Genomic DNA, 24013 nt, shown 5'->3' with positions numbered 1-24013 from the left:
CGTTGCAATTGGCTGGTTTTTAATTCAATCCAAATAAATAAATAAATGAGCAAATTAATACAAAATATAGGAATGAAATAAACAAAAAAATATCTGATGAATTTATTCGTGAGCAATATGGAGCTATACATGAATTATTGTTTATGTGGGTTCTAAACATATTATAACTTTCATATAAATCAGAATAGATTCAACCTTGTTAAAAAAACAGAAAGTGTTTTAAAACTGTTATTGGTGGAAATAGATCTAATGATATATTGGATTTATCTCCATAAAATATGTTTATTTTAGCCTAATATGCATAACAGCGATCACCTAAAATAAACTATTGTAATAGGCTTGGTGGAGATGGGAACCTTTTGTACATTTTGGATGTTGGTGGAGGCCTACAGCTGTCATTGTCAATGTGCTGTAGGACAGTAATGCACTTAGTACCTTCACATAACCAGACCATTTATTGTGTGCCCTTGTGAATGTTGTGAACAATATGACTAGTTGTGTGAGGCCATTTCTGTGCCATTTATCCCTAAAACACCATCATATTCAATAGTCCTCACGTCTTGCTTGATGGCTGGGCTTTGGTTCCTCGGAAGTTAATGGACAAAGGTTGTGGGGATGCTTCCATGCGGAAACAGAACGCATAGGCAACCTCACTGAACCACAGGGAAAGAGAAAGTAGCAACCAAAACAAGGGTAAATTGAGCAGCCCTTGGGGGATTTGCAGGGGGAAAAGTCTGCCTTTTAAATCTGAATACTACAACCAGCTAGTCTACGTTTGGGCCCTATAAAATTAACCTTTTTTCTTTAGATCACTCCATAACACAGAAATGAATGAGCCTGTGTAAAGTGGACCCCCTTAGCATATGGATTCGCCCAGCAGTGTTAATGAATAAATACCATATATAATATATTGCATCCACTGGCTGAGACGCAGTCACTTTCACGTGGAGCACTAGCAAGGACGCACCGGATTTCAGAGCTACTGCTTGCTTACAGTGTTGGCTACTGTAGAGCAGCTATTGCCAGTATTATTGGCTATTCTTAAAGTTTAGGATAAACCATAATACTGAACCATGACCTTATTTTCGAGATAGGGCTAGAAAGTGGGAAAAAGTATTACAATGATCCTACCATTTCATGTTGTTTCCTAATAAAACCCACCGTGCCAAAGACTGAGCAGAGATTTTATTGCATATGAGCAAAGATAATAGACTGGTGTAGTTTAGCACATAGTGGATGCCAGAGTTCCTTCATTCCCAGTAGATTTCATTTGGACCCGGCTCAAAACCGAGGAAGCCTCGTGGAGTTGTTTACATTGAATACAGGATAGGGCCGGTGCCATGGGGCCGTCCTTTTATTAATATACAGGGAGGATATCTGTCTAAATTACTGCTATACATTTCAGGTTGCACACTTTCAAAGGGCGGCTAGCGCCCGTGACACCGGGTAATGGGAAAGAAAAAAAATCACTTCCAAAAGATCACCGAAAATAGTAAAAAAATACATTTCTTAAAAAAATGTCCCTGAGTTCAATGCATGCCGCTAAATTCACTCTCTGTGAAATATGGTGTGCTTATTATGTATTTGTTTATTTTATAAGGTCCCCAAGTTCCCTGCTGGGGAGTTCATTTGTTTTGTATGCAAAAAAGAAAGGGGAAAAAAATCCCCAAGTATAACAAGAGACGAACAGTTAGTGCTGATTTTCATTTGCATAAATTTTCATATATTTTAGTGAAAATAATAGCGGAGCCGAGGAGTGCTCTGCTCAGTTGAGGCAGAGGAAAGAAAATCTTAGGGAGCACCGACTCGAAGGAAAGGAGATGGCCATTAATAGATTACAAATATACATGTAAAGCATTTTTCGACTATTCTTGGATATAAGGTAAGTCAAATAATATTTGAATTTCCTATACTATCCATACTGGAAGATAAAGCAATGTAATGTGAACTAGCCTATACTATACTAAACGTATAGCTTTACGAATTTCTAAACACGTATTTTAACGCATTTGATGTCATTTTAGCCCATATGTTATGTCACACTGCCGACATAAACATTTCCCACCTCTAACTCGCATAAAAAACATATATGTTGTTTTTCCCTTTTTGAAACAAAAAATCAATACATGCTTTGTGTTGGCTTTCGCTCCCATGCCTCGCTTTTATAAATAGTGAGCAGACGGTTAAGCTGTGCTGTTTTGTAGTGAATGTCCACTGGAGAAAGTGCAATCAATCAAATTTAAGCAGGATACCCCTTGGTTGAATTCTCTGGGGGATTCGCATAGGAACCAGTGAATATCAAATCGTTTACATAAATCGATCCCGTGCAGCTGTAGAAAAGTTTGTTTAAAGTTGAGCAACAATAATGACATAACCCACGACTTGAAGTTTAATCAACGGACTAGAATGCGCACGATAACTGATCGAATGTCGAATGAGAGGTTATAGTCTATATTTTGCTATAGGCTAAGGCTATGAACATATAGCCTATTTGGTTCTGGCTTGCGAAATCATGAAGCTATTTCGAAAGCATATGTAGCCTATAGGCAATCCTTAAGATAACTGAAATTAAAACGATTATATGCAGATGCAGAGATGGACAACAATATTCAGGTTTTCATAAGTCCGCCTGGAATGGTCCTCAAGCAAGTTTGCTTCGAACACAATTGCACGGACATTTTAAAACTAATACCAGTTGCACCAGTTGCACTATTTTTCTGACTTCATACTTTTTGTGGTCAGCGTCGAATTTCTTCACTTTCCTGCGTTTTTCTCACGGGTTAACAGTGTGTGCCCTCGCTGTTAAAGATGCCGTCTCGCGCAGCCCCGCTAAGACCGTTTGTTTCATTGATGGGGAGGCATTTCTGAACCCAGCCTTTCTGTTGTCATGGTGAGCCGAATAAAAGAGGGAACACTAGTCGCATTAAGCTATATGTTTGTGCACTGGACTCAAGATGAAAGAGCTGTTGAAGCCAATACCATCTAGCATGCCTATAGCAGAGCCAACAACTCCAACTCCCCTTCTTCTCGGCACCATGGCCATACATGTAGAACCATCTTCACATTACCAACACTGTGACAGACGCTCCCCTCAACCTGTGAGCTATTGTTGCTTTAGATGGGGAAATTAAATTGAGTTCATTGTTGACTTTAGGTTAGATAAATATTATCTACCAGCAGGTGTCGCGCTTACTCATGATGGCAGGCCAGCCTTGTTGAGTAATAGTCGCATTATTGTTTTGTTGACTGCGACGCAATTTAAAAAAATACAGACCTGACTTGATAGAATAGAGAAGCTGAATGACACGATATTGGACAATAAAACACAATTATAATAGGGAAGAGAAAGAAACCGACTGTATAATTAAGTAACTGGACTCCAAATGCTTAACACCAAAATATTGTGCAATTACTAATTTATTCATTTGTCGATTATATTGAATTACAACAGGCTATACACCTATGTGATGTCCTCATTGATATACATGTTTGATATTAATGTCAATATTTGAAGTATCGTGATAATGCTGGGATAGGGAACATATACCCAGTGTTTTCCTCAAGCAGTAAGCCGATGTGAAACAAAACGAAACCCACATGGCAATCTACTTTTTCCTCACGCGCTTTTCAGTGCATCACTAGAAGTTTAGAAAATAAGCAAGAACCCTGGATTACCTTATATCTCGCTGCCTGCTCCGCCAATAACTGTTGTTTCACATTGTGAGTATGCTTTGAATAAACAACATGATTTTTTACATAATGGCAGAAATTAGGTTATATTTAGAAAATCCTTGTGTTATCTTTGAATTATCGCAAACATTATTTTAAGCCACAAATACACACAATCAACATGATATAGGCATAAGGGTAATGACACTCATGAACAACATTGCTTTTATGTACATAAATAATTTGATGTTAATCAAGTAAAACACATTGTACTTAATATAATATCCTAATGTAGGCCTACATTCAGGACTAGGCCTAGCTATGCAAAAAAATTGGCTAATATGGGGTTATTATTTCTTATAAGCTTGATTTTGTGGGTAATATAGGCCCATAGGTTTTCAGCCAAGCATAAATTAGAATAAACAAGTATTTCAGTGTACCTCGTCGCTAATCATTGACATATAATGGAATTGTTACTGTACTCAATCAGAAACCACAACAAATAACACATGAGAACAACATTCTCGAGAACCTGTCTGGGGAATTAATCTCCTGTGGGTTCCATGCATGCTTGACCAGCCATTTAACTAGTCTGTATCAACCTCAGAGTATCATCTTCATCATCATCATCATCAACATCATACACTATAGAAATAAAACCAGGAGGCAATATTAATAACACCAACATAATGTAATTATTCACTATTTATAATAATACATCATGATAATGACAATAATAGGTTAATAATGATGATAATGACAATAATGCGGCTACTTCTATTGATGACCTATATCTGTTTTCACTACTGGCTTACGTTCATCACCAAATTCGAAGATATTAGACTGTACAAATTCTCATAGGCCATTTGCGTATAAACTAGACCCATGTTTTGGTGCATATGCATTTATTTGACCAATGTTTTTAGAGAGGACAGCATATTCTCCATTTCGGTTGGCACATCTCATCCTCTGAGACAACACTTTTGCCTTTGAATTAAGGACATTTAATTGCCGACGTCACGAGCTTTCTGTCCAATCCATGCTTTCTGTTAGAAGTAGAAACCTTGTCCATGCACAGTAAGTGTACATAAGAAGAAAAAAACAACGGCAAGTGGCAATTCAAATCATATGACAGTCTATTACGGTCAACAATGTACTGGTACAATGGTCATTTTATTTAAAGGCCTCCTTAAGGTATACATCATGTATTTGCTTCACTTTGTCCATGCACTGACTAATCAGAAAATACGTTAATAACCGTCGTTTAGTGTTTGTGTCAAGACTAATGTTGATTTAAAGCTAAATCCAACACGGAGTAGGCTAGGCCTAGCACTTTAATGATAATACATCCAGTTAATTAAACCAGGTGCACAGTGAATAACAGCAAGCAGATACAAATATTCTCAATTTGCGACATGGTTGCATTATAAGCAATTAAAACACAATTTGAAGCCTCAAAGTAAACTACACAGGGAATCTATTTCAATTAATATGTACTTATGTACTTATTGTGACTGTGATATGTGGTTGTCTCACCTCCCTTAAGATGAATGCAGTATAAGGATAAGAACCTCTAATAAATGACTTAAATGTACAACGTAAAGTGTAGTTATTGTATTCTGATTGTATCTGTTCCCTGTGCATTCCTGACCTGTACAGTGCACCTCTCCTCTCAGCCTGGTGTTTAGAGGGATTGGCTTGGTCGTCTTCCATGGATCTGTGATGTGCCCTCCCTCCCTCCCTCCCTCCCTCCCTCCCTCCCTCCCTCCCTCCCTCATTATTCATCAATATATCAGCTTATTACTGATTGTGTCTTGTGGATCGGAAATCAATGTAAATGTCATAATTTGCTTTAAATGGATGTCTAGGTAGCTTCCCAGGGAGAATATTAGAGAATACTGTATACAGCATTTATGGTGGCTTGTCTAGTCATCAATGAATTATTCAATGAGAGGGTTTGTTTGTATCGTCCTATAATGGCTGTGCTTTTGTTTTCCACTCTAGAGTTGGCCAGTGAGATTGCTGTATTGATCAGCGACAGCAGCAGCATTTTGACATCACCGAAGTGTGTAGTTATAGTATGAAATATTGATTGTGTATCTATTCGACGTGATTGGCCCAGACGTGTCGGTATGGAAAAGGGAACCTTCACATATTTCCAGGGTGATATTTGATCATTTCAAGTGCAGTTGGGGATACTCACCAACTAGAGCTGGCGGTAGTAGGTAAACGGTTATACACAAGCTGACTTCATGAGGTCTTGAATGTATACCACAGGATAGGGCTGCCTGGAGAAGGATGGGTTTGGTATGGGGTCTGGTCTGGTCTCTGAACGCATTCAGGCAGGTGTTCGAGCCTACAAAGCCCTCTAGACTGGAGATTGACAGAGGGATGGATAGGATAAAGTGTTACTCTCAGAAGATGGGAAAGAGGGGTGTGTGGGACACACACACACAAGGCAGACACACACACACACACACACACACACACACACACACACACACACACACACACACACACACACACACAGGATTGAAGAGAGAAAGGTGTGTGTGTGTGTGTTGGAGGGCCTTTGTCTCCTAGACTCACTCCACAGAGCCCAGGGATGGAAAGAGAGCTCTCTGTCAGCACTGCCCTGGGCTCCTCACCTTCCTGCCTGCAGTCCTGCCTGATCTCTCTGACAGCACACACACACATGCACACACGCACGCACGCACACACACACACACACACACACACACACACACACACACACACACACACACACACACACACACACACACACACACACACACACACACACACACACACGATCTCCCTGACAGTACTCGCAGGTCAACAAGGATAACACACTGAAACATCCAGACCTTCAGACGCCCACCAATGTTGATGCTAAGCTCCATTCCACAAGCCAATATTCACTGGAATATATTGTGTAGGCAATAAGTATACAAATCTTCTGTTGTTTGCATTCTATTAGACTTATTAGCATTATGCATGCTAATCAAGACTGATATCATATTATTAACTTCAGTAATTAATAAATAAACCAACTAATTCCACATGAAGTCAAATCCCTTTAAAGTGAAGGCAGGAGAAAGCGTGAGAGAGTACTGCCAGTTGCAGCAGACTGCTACAGTATGTCATGTTGCCATGCGAGTTCAGATTCAGATTTGCCATAGTGGCGGCTTTGTTTTTGTTTGTCAAACAGGAACGTTCCCTCAGGAGAGGGGTTTGTGACACCTCTCTGCCCGCCCAGGATTGCATTAATCAAACTCTTTATTTCCCTGGGGGATGCCGCCACAAATCACTCCTAAATCCCAATCAAATTGGATAACGGAGGAACTGAGTACTATAAGTCACCCCTCTGTCTCTTGCTCATTCTGCCAACTTAATGGATCTAGTTGTAACTTTGTGGAACTGTGTGGATGGGGTTTTACAAAGCTACGTCCAGCCGAGGAAGCTGCTTTGAAATGCCCCAAACAACATAATTGGATTGAGTCATGTTCCTCGATCTTTTAGAGACATACGAACACAAAACTATCAGAACGCAGTGGACGGTTCGCTCAGGATAGAGTTGTACAGATGCACCCATGCAATTTCTTGTCTGTTGTGCGTCTGTCCATGTGGAATAGAGCTATAAGTCCAGGACATGTCTGTGATGTGAGCTGTACTGGGCCTACGATAGAGACACGTCTAGCTGGCATGTGGGCTCAAGACTCATGTAGATTCGGACCCCTTATGGTATTCCTTTCAAAACTAAGCAAACGTTGCAATACCACAAGGAGGCAAAAATATAAATGACATCTCTTCACAATTTGGCCAATGACGACTGTCATATAAATCAGAGAATGTCTCCAGGAAGAACTTGGCACAGTAATAAATACTCCCCCCAATATGCTGCCTATTAAAGGTAATACAAATAAAATAACAGAGATGTCATTTTTCTTATGTGTTGTTGTGGCGCGCCATGGCACAGATTCAGTGTTTGATATTCATGAGGGAAATGGGTAGGAAATGTGGCCTCTCTTTATGGCGCGGCTGCATTGTAACACAAATTCAGCACTCCTGCCTTCGTTCCAATCAGGGATAAATGATGCCCTCGTTGCCGCGTCGCCAGAATGCAGTCCTGACACCACTGCATGCACACACACACTGATGTGCTTACACACACACACACACACACACACACACACACACACACACACACACACACACACACACACACACACACACACACACACACACACACACACACACACACACACACACACACACACAGGGAGTGGAATGGAGGTATCAGAGGGGCTGTCTAGGCCTGGCCTCAGCCTCGTCAGCTGGGACATGGACCATACTAGCATCATATGATGCTTATCAAATTACTAGGATGCTTATCAAATGACTTTGATGCTTATCAAAAGACTATGGCACTTATCAAATTACTTTGATGCTTATCAATGACTATAATGGTTATCAAATGACTATCATTCTTATCAAATGACTGCTTATCAAATTATGCTTATCAAATGACTATCATGCTTATCAAATGACTATGGTGCTTATCAAATTATGCTTATCAAATGAACTTGCAACCTTTCAGTTACTAGTCCAACGCTCTAACCACTAGGCTACCCTGCCACCCTGCCACCTTATCAAATGACTATGGCACTTATCAATGACTATGATTCTTATCAAATGGCTATGGCACTTACCAATTACTATGATGCTTATCAAATTACTATGATGCTTATCAATGACTATGATGCTTATCAAATGGCTATGGCACTTACCAATCGCTATGATGCTTATCAAATTACTATGATGCTTATCAATAACTATGATGCTTATCAAATTACTATGATGCTTATCAATGACTATGATGCTTATCAAATGGCTATGGCACTTATCAAAACTATGATGCTTATCAATGACTATGATGCTTATCAAATTACTATGATGCTTATCAATGACTATGATGCTTATCAAATGGCTATGGCACTTATCAAATGACTATGGTGCTTATCAAATTACTATGATTCATATCAAATGACTATAATGCTCATCAAATGACTATGGTGCTTATCAATGACTTTGATGCTTATCAAATGACTATGGTGCTTATCAATGACTATGGTGCTTATCAAATGACTATGGTGCTTATCTATGACTATGGTGCTTATCAAATGACTATGGTGCTTATCAAATGACTATGGTGCTTATCAAATGACTATGGTGCTTATCAAATGACTATGGTGCTTATCTATGACTATGGTGCTTTTCAAATTACTATGGTGCTTATCAAATGACTATGGTGCTTATCAAATGACTATGGTGCTTATCAAATGACTATGGTGCTTATCAAATGACTATGGTGCTTATCAATGACTTTGATGCTTTTCAAATGACTATGGTGCTTATCAATGACTATGATGCTTATCAAATGACTATGGTGCTTATCAAATGACTTTGATGCTTATCAAATGACTATGGTGCTTATCAATGACTTTGATGCTTATCAAATGACTATGGTGCTTATCAATGACTTTGATGCTTATCAAATGACTATGGTGCTTATCAATGACTTTGATGCTTATCAAATGACTATGGTGCTTATCAAATGACTTTGATGCTTATCAAATGACTATGGTGCTTATCAATGACTATGGTGCTTATCAATGACTATGGTGCTTATCAAATGACTATGGTACTTATCAATGACTATGGTGCTTATCAAATGACTATGGTGCTTATCAATGACTATGGTGCTTATCAAATGACTATGGTGCTTATCAAATGACTATGGTGCTTATCAAATGACTATGGTGCTTATCAAATGACTATGGTGCTTATCAAATGACTTTGATGCTTATCAAATGACTATGGTGCTTATCAATGACTTTGATGCTCATCAAATGACTATGGTGCTTATCAATGACTTTGATGCTTATCAAATGACTATGGTGCTTATCAATGACTTTGATGCTTATCAAATGACTATGGTGCTTATCAATGACTTTGATGCTTATCAAATGACTATGGTGCTTATCAAATGACTTTGATGCTTATCAAATGACTATGGTGCTTATCAATGACTATGGTGCTTATCAATGACTATGGTGCTTATCAAATGACTATGGTGCTTATCAATGACTATGGTGCTTATCAAATGACTATGGTGCTTATCAATGACTATGGTGCTTATCAAATGACTATGGTGCTAATCAAATGACATGGTGCTTATCAAATGACTATGGTGCTTATCAATGACTATGGTGCTTATCAAATGACTATGGTGCTTATCCAATGACTATGGTGCTTATCAATGACTATGGTGCTTATCAATGACTATGGTGCTTATCAAATGACTATGGTGCTTATCAATGACTATGGTGCTTATCAAATGACTATGGTGCTTATCAATGACTATGGTGCTTATCAAATGACTTTGATGCTTATCAAATGACTATGGTGCTTATCAAATGACTTTGATGCTTATCAAATGACTATGGTGCTTATCAATGACTTTGATGCTTATCAAATGACTATGGTGCTTATCAAATTACTTTGATGCTTATCAAATGACTATGGTGCTTATCAATGACTATGGTGCTTATCAATGACTATGGTGCTTATAAATGACTATGGTGCTTATCAAATGACTATGGTGCTTATCAATGACTATGGTGCTTATCAAATGACTATGGTGCTTATCCATGACTATGGTGCTTATCAAATGACTATGGTGCTTATCAATGACTATGGTGCTTATCAAATGACTATGGTGCGTATCAATGACTTTGATGCTTATCAAATGACTATGGTGCTTATCAAATGACTTTGATGCTTATCAAATGACTATGGTGCTTATCAATGACTATGGTGCTTATCAATGACTATGGTGCTTATAAATGACTATGGTGCTTATCAAATGACTATGGTGCTTATCAATGACTATGGTGCTTATCAAATGACTTTGATGCTCATCAAATGACTATGGTGCTTATCAAATGACTATGGTGCTTATCAATGACTATGGTGCTTATCAATGACTATGGTGCTTATCAATGACTATGGTGCTTATCAAATGACTATGGTGCTTATCAAATGACTATGGTGCTTATCAATGACTATGGTGCTTATCAAATGAGCCAAAACTCCACAGATTTAATGGGACCCTAGGCTAGATTCAGGAGTAAGCTTCATACTAATGCAATATATGAAGACATGGTGTATGTTCAGTTGCTGTAGTGCCACCATATTTGCATATTATTTTGTGTTCACATTCACGAAAAGACCCTAGACTCATACTGAGTTGGGGTAGTTGATGCTCATCAAATGACTATGGTGCTTATCAATGACTTTGATGCTTATCAAATGACTATGGTGCTTATCAATGACTTTGATGCTTATCAAATGACTATGGTGCTTATCAAATGACTTTGATGCTTATCAAATGACTATGGTGCTTATCAATGACTATGGTGCTTATCAATGACTATGGTGCTTATAAATTACTATGGTGCTTATCAAATGACTATGGTGCTTATCAATGACTATGGTGCTTATCAAATGACTATGGTGCTTATCAATGACTATGGTGCTTATCAAATGACTTTGATGCTTATCAAATGACTATGGTGCTTATCAAATGACTATGGTGCTTATCAATGACTATGGTGCTTATCAATGACTATGGTGCTTATCAATGACTATGGTGCTTATCAAATGACTATGGTGCTTATCAAATTACTATGGTGCTTATCAATGACTATGGTGCTTATCAAATGAGCCAAAACTCCACAGATTTAATGGGACCCTAGGCTAGATTCAGGAGTAAGCTTCATACTAATGCAATATATGAAGACATGGTGTATGTTCAGTTGCTGTAGTGCCACCATATTTGCATATTATTTTGTGTTCACATTCACGAAAAGACCCTAGACTGAGTTGGGGTAGTTGATATTGTTGACTGTGCGTGATATATGCTATTAATATGAGCTTGTGTGGTCCCGTTCTGGTGGGAAGTCTGATTCATGTGGGGATTATGTGTTGAGCTCTTATGGATCTGTCCCTGTTCCCACAGAGTCAGGACCATTTGTTTCTAAATGGGTTTACATACATCTACTGTGCCTGTTTTTGTCGCTCTCTCTCTCCCTCCATCCAGCCTTGAAACACACACACACACACGCACGCACGCACGCACGCACGCACACACGCACACACACACACACACATACACACACACACACACACACACGCACGCACGCACGCACGCACGCACGCACGCACACACACACACACACACACACACACACACACACACACACACACGGTCTTACATGCACACACATGCAGGCACTGCCTCCCTCCCTCCCGCCCCACACACACTCTCTCTCTTCCCCCCTCCCTCCCTCCCTGTCCGTGCGTGTACATTTACCAATATCACAAAAGCGTCTTTGAGAATGCTGCGTGCAGGGTTGTGACCCTCTGAGCGCATGACCACCAGCCATTACTCAGCCCTACTGCACTGCACATCTCTGAATGCACATCTCTGACTGCACATCTATGACTGTACATCTCAGACTGTACATCTCTGACTGCACATCTCTGACTGCACATTTCTGACTGCACATCTCTGACTCCACATCTCTGACTGTACATCTCTGACTGCACATTTCTGACTGCACATCTCTGAATGCACATCTCTGACTGCACATCTATGACTGTACATCTCAGACTGTACATCTCTGACTGCACATCTCTGACTGCACATTTCTGACTGCACATCTCTGACTCCACATCTCTGACTGTACATCTCTGACTGCACATTTCTGACTGCACATCTCTGACTGTACATCTCTGACTGTACATCTCTGACTGCACATCTCTGACTCCACATCTCTGACTGTACATCTCTGACTGCACATCTCTGACTCCACATCTCTGACTGCACATCTCTGACTCCACATCTCTGACTGTACATCTCTGACTCCACATCTCTGACTCCACATCTCTGACTGTACATCTCTGACTCCACATCTCTGACTGCACATCTCTGACTCCACGTCTCTGACTACACATCTCTGACCTCACATCTCTGGGTAGGAGAGGAGAGCTGAGTCCTTATTTCCAGGCTGGACAGTCTCTCTGCTGCTTTGACTGATGGCTTCCAGCCTGGTTGGGAACAAGTGTTACATAGAAACCTGGTTGATTTCCTATAACTCCTGCGTTTCATGTTTAGACTCCTGTGGCTCATACAACAGTATTACAGCCATGTACCCATATTACAGTGACTGCAACAACACTCAAGGACTATTTCAGGATTTCTTTATTAAGATTAAAAGTATAGGCTTTTGAGTCAAATGCTGTTTTAGAGTATTGTAGTTTGATACTGGAGTCAGGCTAGAGAGGTAATGTTTTTTGCTTGATTTTTATAACAGGAAGTGTACTTACGTGGGACTAACTCTACTTCTAAGACTTATTGGATGTTAGGTAGGCCTAATGCATCCTGAATTTAATGACATATACCCCACACCATTTACTGGATGTTAGGTAGGCCTAATGCATCCTGAATTTAATGACATATACCCCACACCATTTACTAGATGTTAGGTAGGCCTAATGCATCCTGAATTTAATGACATATACCCCACACCATTTACTAGATGTTAGGTAGGCCTAATGCATCCTGAATTAAATGACATATACCCCACACCATTTACTAGATGTTAGGTAGGCCTAATGCATCCTGAATTAAATGACATATGCCCCACACCATTTACTGGATGTTAGGTAGGCCTAATGCATCCTGAATTAAATGACATATACCCCACACAATTTACTAGATGTTAGGGAGGCCTAATGCATCCTGAATTAAATGACATATACCCCACACCATTTACTAGATGTTAGGTAGGCCTAATGCATCCTGAATTAAATGACATATACCCCACACCATTTACTAGATGTTAGGTAGGCCTAATGCATCCTGAATTAAATGACATATGCCCCACACCATTTACTGGATGTTAGGTAGGCCTAATGCATCCTGAATTAAATGACATATACCCCACACCATTTACTAGATGTTAGGTAGGCCTAATGCATCCTGAATTAAATGACATATACCCCACACCATTTACTAGATGTTAGGTAGGCCTAATGCATCCTGAATTAAATGACATATGCCCCACACCATTTACTAGATGTTAGGTAGGCCTAATGCATCCTGAATTAAATGACATATGCCCCACACCATTTACTAGATGTTAGGGAGGCCTAATGCATCCTGAATTAAATGACATATACCCCACACCATTTACTGGATGTTAGGTAGAGTTAATCCCAAAACAGTCTACTTCCCAGATTAGTTATTTGTTCCCTAAACCCCAGAATGTGTATGACATTAGTATATTTACATAATGTTGTATAAGTCCTCTCTCTTCTCCCAGCAGGCAGGACAGGCTTCCTCCAGTCTGCCTGTCTCTCTCTCTCTCTCTTACCGTGTCCTATATGTAGGCCACTAAATATGCAGATATATTACTGCAGGCTGGGAAATGTATTCTCAAAGCAAGAATAAAAATGCTTTATTTTTGGAGTGCTTGAGCCGCTCACGTTGTAAAACACTCTGTTGACCTCGGCTGTGTTACTGTTTAACCAAGCACTGCTCTGATGCTATTCCTGGACTGGACTATACCCCCCCCCCCCCCCCCCCCCAACACACACACACACACACACACACAACACACAACACACAAACACACACACACACACACACACACACACACACAGACACACTAACCTGCTATTGTTGTTTCTGAAATACCTGCCAAATGGGGACGCTATTTGTGTATAAGACGCAAGGGGAAATATGTCTGTTGAGTTTGTATTCTATGATGTATGCAACATTACAAAGTCAATCTGGCCAGACAACCACCGTGTCTTAGCCAAGAATAACACACTCTGAGCAATTCAGGTTTCCACAAACAGCCAATACATTAACATAGTTTAATACTTTAGCTTAGCACGGTTTGTGGAGAGATGCTATCGTAACCTACTGAACCTACTGGGGTGTTGCTGAACGCTTGAATAAATGGACTTATTTTATTTAGAAAATATTTCCCATTTAAAGATGTGCTGCTTCTTCCATCTGATTTTGATCAGATTTTAATGTGAGCCGCTCTCTCTCCCTCCCTCCCTCCCTCCCCCTCTCTCTTTCTCTCTCTCTCTTTCTTTCCACGCAGGAGCACCAGGGTCCCCTCGCCATCCCTCCACCCCCGCCCCTTGGCCCCATGCCCCACACCCTCTAACCCCCTCCTCCAGAGGTAAGGGCCTCAGTGTGTGTTCTCTCCCCTCCTCTACCCACCCCAGCAGCGGACACACAACACAAGCGTCTCCCCGGCTTCCGCTTCCTCCGCGCTGCTGCACCACTGCTGGGGTATTCACGCTCCAGGCTGTTTTCTTTGAGAGACTATAAAAATATGCAAATGGCTATTGTTAAGAGCCAAAAGTAGAGGGTATTTTTCTCCCCGTACGCCGCTTGTGTTCCTGGTGAGTATAATGTGCAGAGAGGGCTGAGGGGTTTCCTTCAGTCTTTAGTCTCTCTCTCTCACACACAGGCTCACAAAGAGCTGGAGATGACCAGGTACAGAGGAAGGATATTAGAAATATTCTCTTGGGAAGCCATTGTCTCTTTCCATTGTGGTCATGTTCGTAAGAGAATATGACCACATCTGTGTAAGAGAGAGAGAGAGAAAGAGAAAGAGAGAGAGAAAGAGAGAGAGAGAGAGAGAGAGAAAGAAAGAGAAAGAGAAAGAGAGAGAGGGAGAAAGAGAGAGAGAGAGAGAAAGAGAGAAAGAGAGAGATAGAAAAAGAGAGATATAGAGAGAGAGGAAAAAGAGAGGTAGAGATAGAGAGAAAAAGAGAGAGGTATTAGGATGAAATCCAAGCTTCACCACGGGTAGTAGCAGCTAGGAAGTCAGACCTTTATATAAAGTCCCTGAGCAGAGAGCGAGAGAGAGAGAGAGAGAGAGAGAGAGAGAGAGAGAGAGTGAGAGAGAAGTGAGAGAAAGTAAGTAAGGAGCCACATTTGTAAAGCCCTCACGGTCTCAAGCAGGAAGACTTTTTGAAGTGATTATGGAGACAGTTCAGATCAAAGGATTTGACAAGTCTGAGTGCTCGCCAAATACGAGCCGGGCTAATCACGCTGAAGCCCTCCGTACAAGACACCACTGGTCCCTCCAGCTGCTTTGCAAATGTAACGTGACACTTAGGGATAAACAGATTATCAGGGGACATAAGAGAAAAAATCCTCTCAGACTTGTAGAAGTGAAATAGTTTATTTAATGAACTTGGAGACTACCAATATACTGTATATTGTGGTGTTGAATAATAATTCATTTTCTGTAAAGTTGTAATGACCTAATTCACATTGTTTTTAATCCAAGTTCTATGTTACATGAAGGAAGGGTAGTTGTTATGTAGGATGATATTGAGATTTTTCTGTTTTTTTGTGGTATAATCCATAGGCCTAATCTTCCAAACACCTCAAGACATTTTGAAACATAAGCTATGGGACATTCTCAAAGTGTCTCTCCTGCATTCATTCTCTTTTAAATGTTGTCATATTGTGATATCATAAATGTAGAGTAAATTCATATGAACAATATCCCTTTATTTCCCTCTTACTTTCACTAAGATATGTTATTTGATTCTATTTTCAGTAGTATCTTACGCTGCATTCTATCATGACCAAGATAATGTAGAAATCAAAAGAATTTACAATTGGCTGAGATATTTTGGCACAAAGGGTGTACCTGTAAATTAAACAATGCATATGTAATTGTGTACCATGCAATAAACAGAACAACCAAACCCTATGTGTGTCTCTTGTGTCATGTCACTGGTGACCAGCCGTGTCATTCCCAAGTGATCCACTGAGTCCGCTGGGCCAGGGAGTGTCCAGCTGTCCAGTTGTCCAACCAGGGGCCCTCTCCTCTGGGTGACATCCATCACCAACAGGGCCCTGTGGTTCTGGACATCCTGGACTCTGGAGAGCCCTCGGACAAACGGACCATTCAGGAGGGACGGACAGATGGAACGGTGTCACGAAGAGACACGGGACAATGAGGAGGTTGTTGTGTTGGCTAGCAGCACAGATGATCTGTTTAATATCACAAGTCCAGCGCTTCAAACTGAACACCCTGCACCCTTCACCATGATCAAGCAAAGAGAGAGAGAAGGGGAAAAGGGAGGGAGGGACAGGCAGTGTGGTGAGGGGACAGAAAGAGGGGAGGTTCTGAGCTGGGTCTGTACTTCAGCTCAACACAGTTGCTATAATTGATGTGTTATTCAACTACATACCACTGCTGCCTGGACCGACTTACTGCTCTGCAACTACAGCCTACTACGTTGGTCCACAACAACCATCATTCTCTCTTAACCACATTGGTCATAACAGTTATCTGCTTTTTACATTTTTTATAGAGTGCTCATCAAAACCTGGACATCTGCCTCCAAAAAAAGCATTCCTGGGAGCAAAACTCCTATTCATATATTGGGTGGAATGAAGTGAAGAAGAAAATATAGAACCTTCCTCCACACAACCGCCTATTCATCAGTGCCACCCTGACCCCGCCCTATAGGTCCACTATGTCTATTTGATTGGTCACCGTGTAGGGCAGACTGCTATTGATTGGTCGGTCGTTAGGAGCGGCTGGCAGAGCTGACACGGTTAACACGTGGTCGTAACATCTGACCGCTCTTTAACCACCAGCCATCAACTGACCAATCCAGCCATTGACCCCAGTCATCCCAGCTGTGCCCTGGCAGCAGATCAGCACTAGACTGCTGTGGTGGCTGGGCCGTCTAATAACAGTAATGTGCCTGTTCAGTCTAGAGATGACTCTTTATTTTGACTGTTGATTTAAATAGGGGGAAACAGACATACTGTAAGTAATAATTGATAATTAATAATTGAGTAACAATTATGAGCTGGGTTGTGAGCTTATGATTATTTTCAACATTGTTCCGACCCGTCTCACTATAGTTACAACTGTATGTCACTGGTTTATAACATAACACTTTTACCATGAGTCTACCATGAATCTACCATGATTCTACCATGATTCTACCATGATTCTACCACGATTCTACCATGAAGATACATACAGGAATATACATGTATGTTAGGTATATGTCCATAAAATAGATGTGTTTTTGCAAGACAGCTGCCAGGTATACAAGCCAATAAATAGAACAGGTTCAGATACTACCTCCAGGCCTGATGGTGTGTGTGTGTGTCTGAGTGTGTGTGTGTGTGTCTGACTGTGTATGTCTGAGTGTGTGTGTGTGTGTGTTATAGCAGTCTGCTATAAAAGCTAGCCTGACTCTCAGATCTCACGAAGGTATAATGTTCATTAAACTACATTTCTGATTATCATGTAACATTGCTGAAAATAAACAAGACAAATGTTAGTATAATGAATAGGAATCTGTTTACAAATGTAAACAGGAACCAACAGGAACCAACAATAAAGGCTTGTTTGTTTAAATGTGATATTAGTCAGATAGACAAAGGAGTCCTTGTCCTGTGATGGGGCAGACTTTGGATAACAGAGCTATGGTAACACTAAGGAAACGAAACATCCCTGAAGTCACTGGGGAACAAGGGCAGAGGAGCTGCTCTCAACAGTACAGTCTGTCTTCAGTGTATGTTTGTGTGTGTGGTGTGTGTGAATGTTGGCTGTGATCAGTGAGTGAATGAAGCGTTTCACTGGACAACGTGACCCCTCCCTCCCTCCCTCCCTCCCTCCCTCCCTCCCTCTCTCTCCTCTCAGAGGGGAAGCCCTGCCAGTGGACATCTGTGGAAATGAGCTCGGTCGTGCAGTAAGTGTGGCGACCCCGCCACTAACCCCATGCTGTCCCCATTGCTCTCACCACTAAATGATATCTACTGTATCCTTCCTGGCTGGGAGGAGGCCTACCCCCCTCCCTCCTCTCTCTGATCACCCAACCTGGTGCAGGAGTCAGGAGATGAACCAACTATCGCCAGTACAGCTACTTATTATCATCATATATCAAGTACTATTATCCAAAGCAACTTACAGATAATAGATATATATACACATAGTATTTTAGTAGATTAGGATGCCAATGCCAAGATCAGATCCACAAGGTGAAAGGTTTTAAAAATAAAAATAAACATTATTTGTGCTCCTCAAAAGACCATGCTCCACTTCCTCCCTGGAGGAGCCTCCACTTCCTCCCTGGAGGAGCCTCCACTTCCTCCCTGGAGGAGCCTCCACTGCTCTGATGCCTGTGAACTCCGCCGTACGTGTCAACGACAAATAGTTTGGGCTCTGAACCTTTCAACGCCATCCCTGCTCTTCTCTCCAAACTAAAAGTCCCATAGTCAGCCAGCACCGTTCACAATCAATCAGCAACACACACATCCTCTTCTCACCACGCCACTCTGTTTCATCCATTATAGATTATTCATAGCCATTGTGGGTGTAGCTCTTTTGAGTTTTGACATTGGATCCATGTTGGTGCCTTTTTCTGGTGGGGTTTCATCAGACTGTAATGGAATGTGATGTGAAAATGCATGAGTGTTGAGTTTGAACTCCAGTGCCTTCAGCAACACCCTCTAAGAACAGAGAGGAGAGGAGAGAGAAGCCGAGACTCTGTTTCCAAACCGAAAGCAGGCAGGGAGGCGTACAGACAGGCATGCAGGCAGCAAAGAGGAGTGCACCACACTACACACACTACCCAAAGTACCCAGGGAGCATCTGGGGCAGATTGCATGCAAAGCTGTAGGCTTTGAAGGTAGCAGGTAGCAGCTCCCCCCCGCTCTCCAGAGTACAGTGTTGGACCAGAACAGGCTAGGCCTCCCTCCACACAGAACAGGTGGTATTGCTCACTCCAATTTAGCTCAAACCTCCACTTGAAATAGTGCTGCTGTCACAACCAATCTGCACCCAGAGATGGACCGCTGCCTCTGTCGGGGAGAGCATCGAAGCAGACAGGAGAGGAGCGGGGGGGCGAAGAGGGGAGAGGGAGGGAGAGGGGGAGGGAGAGGGGGAGCAATAAAGGGAGGGAGAGGGGGATGCTGTCGAAGGGGAAACTGTTTCCCCCGCTGCCTTCGACAGCAGCATCCAACACACATCCCCTCTACTTCCCTCCATCCATCCCTCCCTCCCTTCCCATGCTCCACCCCCTGCTGAGCTCTTCCTCTCCCCAGCACATGTTCACCGCAGGTCCACTCAGCCAGAACAGCACAAAGAGAGGTCAGGCCAGTCAACAGGTTATTTACAGCAGGGGACCGCCTGACATCGCCCCTCCCGGTATGGTCCGAAGGTCCCAATCTGTCCCCGAAAACACAGGAGGCCACCTGAGTCTGACTGACTGTCCCCTTGTGACATCACTGGGAAGAAATAACTTTGGTGGAGGTGGGGAATGTTGATGACTCTCGCTCAAAGTTTGTAAGTTAAGGTAGGTCAGAGGTCCTAAAAACACCTGCAAGAGAGTATCCATGATTCATCACACTGCTGAGGATAGAGCTCACGTTACAAACTAAAAGAGGCTGAAAAGAGGTGAGGAAAGAGAATTGCCAGTGTGTTTGTAGATATAATTAATGATAAAAGCGTATTTTGAGTCATCTTCACAGTGTGCCACAACAACACATATTTTAGTCTTTGACAAAAGCTGAAGATAGTTTAGATTTTCATTTTTGTTCACTAATGCTTTTTTCATACTGTATTTTTATGATCAACCTGCTTCAAAGGCAGGGGCTCCCGAGTGCATCTCTGGGCTAGAGGCGTCACTACACACCCTGGTTTGATTCCAGGCTGTATCACAACTGGCCGTGATTGAGAGTCCCATGTACATATAGGAGTGTTCTCTCTCTCTCTCTCTCTCTCTCCATCTCTCTCTCTCTCTCTCTCCATGTCTCTCTCTCTCTCTCTCCCTCTCTCTCTCTCCCTCTCTCCCTCTCCCTCTCTCTCTCTCTCTCTCTCTCCCTCTCTCCCTCCCCCTCTCCCTCTCTCTCTCTCTCTCTCTCTCCCTCTCTCCCTCCCCCTCTCTCTCTCTCTCTCTCTCTCAATGCTGTGTGCAGAATATAAAATTAGATCTAAGTGTCTCTCAAACAGGTTGAAAGAGTATCTGGGGCTGTTGGTCCATAAGGACCAGTTTGTATACCTGACCACTCTATAGTTGATAACTTGTTTCTAATAAGAGATGATTTAAACATTTGTAAACTATCTGATGTGAATGTGGGTTTGGTTTATTTGGATCAGGGGAAGGCTTTTGACCATGTGGACCACCAGTACTTGTTCAAAACAATGAAAGCCTTTGGGTTTGGGGATGTTTTTTTGTCTTGGATGAGTTTACTGTATGCTGGGGCCTCATGTATGGTGAAGGTGGGGGGTGGTTTGAGTTGCCCCATCCCTGTGCAAAGGGGCATCAGGCAGGAATGCCCAATTTCAGGACAGTTATATTGTCTGGCAATTGAACTAATGCTTGTTTTTTAAGAGTGAGGCTAACGGGTTTCTCTGAGCCAGGGGTTATGAAGGGACCTATGACAGCACTGTCTGTGTCTGTAGATGACCTGACAGTTTTTATTACAGGGGATGAGGATGTTAAGGTTCTCTCAAACGCTCTAAAGGTGTATGAGGGGGCCTTCTCAGCTAGAGTTAATTGGGAAAAGAGTGAATCGCTGTGGGCAGGTCAGCTTCAGATAGGGTCTGCTCCACGGTTACCAGGGGGGCTTCAGTGGGGCAGAGATGGGGTGAAGACTTGGGGGGTTTTCTGGGCTCCGATGTCTTTAAAAAAAATAACTGGGAGTGTGTAGTGGAGAAGGTGTGAGCCAGATTGTCTATGTTGAAATGGGTGCTACCCCAGCTGTTTTATAGGGTAAAGGTGCTGCTAGCCAATAACCTAGTTGCCTCTACCCAGTGGCACAGACTAATAATTTTACAGCCTGATGTCCTCGTTTAATTGATTTCCTCAAAAAGGTTGCTTCCTGTGCGCAAAGGTTGCTAAGGTCTGAGGAGGATGAGGTTGGTTGGAACAGTGGGGTAGCGTTAACCAGGGCAGTATTTTGTTTGTGTTTATGTTTGGTTGGTGTGGTTGGGGGGTGTGAACCCCCCCCCCCCCTCTGTCTGGCAAATTCTTTCTCTTTGCTCTTGTTTTCCTCAATAGGATGTCGGTGAGCGGAGCAGGGAGGGTCGTCAGCTAAATGGGACACACCTGGGCTCGGTTGTGTCCTGGGGATAAATACACCTTTCCCCCATTCATTGAGGAGACTTTCTCCACGCAGACGCACTGTTGTTTCTGGTTGTGGCATTTTGGGGCTTCTGTGTGTTTATTCCATGCCAGTACTTCATCGGCAGCATGCGACTGATACTTCCAACTCTGATCGGTGGACAGAGGGTCTGGATTATGTGTTCCCTGCGCTGAATGTTAGTGCTGCGGTGGGGACATTAGAGGAGGATGTGGGGATGATGCTTTCCTTCCATACCCCGGAGCTGGGGGAGTTCAAGGAGGTGGAAAACAAGGCCATGTACATAATACTTCCGGTGCCGACAGAGATGGCCGCCTCGCTTCACGTTTTTAGGAAACTATGCAGTATTTAGTTTTTTTTATGTATTATTTTATGTATTATTTCTTACATTGTTACCCCAGGAAATCTTAAGTCTCATTACATACAGCCGGAGGGAACTATTGGATATAAGAGCAACGTCAACTTACCAACATTCCGACCAGGAATACGACTTTCCCGAAGCGGATCCTCTGTTTGGTCCACCACCCAGGACAATGGATCAGAACCCAGCAGGCAACCCAAAACAACGGCGCCGCAGAAGGGGCAGATTGAGCAGTCTTCTGGTCAGGCTCCATAGATGGGCACATCGCCCACCAATCCCGAGTATACTGCCATCCAACGTCCAGTCTCTTGACAACAAGCTAGATGAAATCCGAGCAAGGGTTGCCTTCCAGAGAGACATCAGATATTGTATCATTCTCTGTTTCACGGAAACATGGCTCACTCGGGATATGTTATCAGAGTTGGTACAGCCACCTGTTTTCTTCACACATCGCACCGACAGACACAAACATCTCTCTAGTAAGAAGAAGTGCGGGGGTGTATGCCTTATGATTAACGAGATGTGGTGTGATCATAACAACATACAGGAACTCAAGTCCTTTTGTTCACCTGACCTGGAATTCCTTACAATCAAATGCCGACCGCATTATCTACCAAGAGAATTCTCTTCGATTATTATAATTTTCGTGTACACCCCCCCCCCCCAAGCAGACACCACAACGGCCCTGAAAGAACTTCATTGGACTCTATGTAAACTGGAAACCACATATCCCGAGGCTGCATTTATTGTAGCTGGGATTTTAACAAGGCTAATCTGAAAACAAGGCTCCCTAAATTTTATCAGCATATCAAATGCGTGACCTGGGCTGGGAAAATTCTGGATCATTGTTAGTCTAACTTCCGCGACGCATACAAAGCCCTCCCTCGTCCTCCTTTCGGCAAATCTGACCACGACTCCATTTTGTTGCTCCCAGCCTATAGACAGAAACTAAAACAGGAAACACCCGTGCTCAGGTCTGTTCAATGCTGGTCCGACCAATCTGATTCCATGCTTCAAGATTGCTTCGATCACGTGGACTGGGATATGTTCCGGATAGAGTCGAACAACAACATTGATGTATACTCTTATTTGGTGAGTGAGTTTATTAGCATGTACATTGGTGATGTTCACCCATCAGCGACTATTAAAACCTTCCCCAACCAGAAGCCGTGGATTGATGGCAGCATTCACGCAAAACTGAAAGTGCGAACCATTGATTTTAATCAGGGCAAAGCGACCGGAAACATGACCTAATACAAATAGTGTAGCTATTCCCTCCGCAAGGCAATCAAACAAGCTAAGCGTCAGTATAGAGATAAAGTAGAGTCGCAATTCAATGGCTCAGACACAAGAGGAATGTGGTAGGGTCTACAGTTAATCACAGACTACAAAAAGAAAACCAGCCCCATCGCGAATCCTGATGTCTTGCTCCCAGACAAACTAAACAACTTCTTCGCTCGCTTTGAGGACAATACAGTGCCACCGACACGGCCAGCTACCAAAACCTGTGGACTCTCCTTCACCACAGCCAACGTGAGTAAAACATTGAAACGTGTTAACCCTCGCAAGGCTGCCGACCCAGACGGCATCCCTAGCCGCGTCCTCAGTGCATGCGCAGACCAGCTAGCTGGTGTGTTTACGGACATATTCAATCAATCCCTATCCCAATCTGCTGTTCCCACATGCTTCAAGAGGACCACCAT

The 24013-nt window shown here is 42.4% G+C and overlaps 1 long non-coding RNA gene across 1 annotated transcript; it reads left to right on the top strand.

The window, feature by feature from the left end:
- Positions 1-1702: 1702 nt before the first annotated feature.
- LOC118965255 (uncharacterized) lies at positions 1703-16545 on the top strand. Its single transcript, XR_005052512.2, has 2 exons — positions 1703-1882; positions 14913-16545. It is a non-coding gene; the product is annotated as an uncharacterized LOC118965255 (long non-coding RNA).
- Positions 16546-24013: the final 7468 nt, after the last annotated feature.

The sequence above is a fragment of the Oncorhynchus mykiss genome, chromosome 7, assembly GCF_057628025.1.
Source record: "Oncorhynchus mykiss isolate SJ-2025 chromosome 7, ASM5762802v1, whole genome shotgun sequence".
In the NCBI taxonomy this organism is placed as follows: domain Eukaryota; kingdom Metazoa; phylum Chordata; class Actinopteri; order Salmoniformes; family Salmonidae; genus Oncorhynchus; species Oncorhynchus mykiss.
Note: the sequence above shows the minus strand (reverse complement) of the source record. Positions and strands in the feature narration are given on the sequence as shown.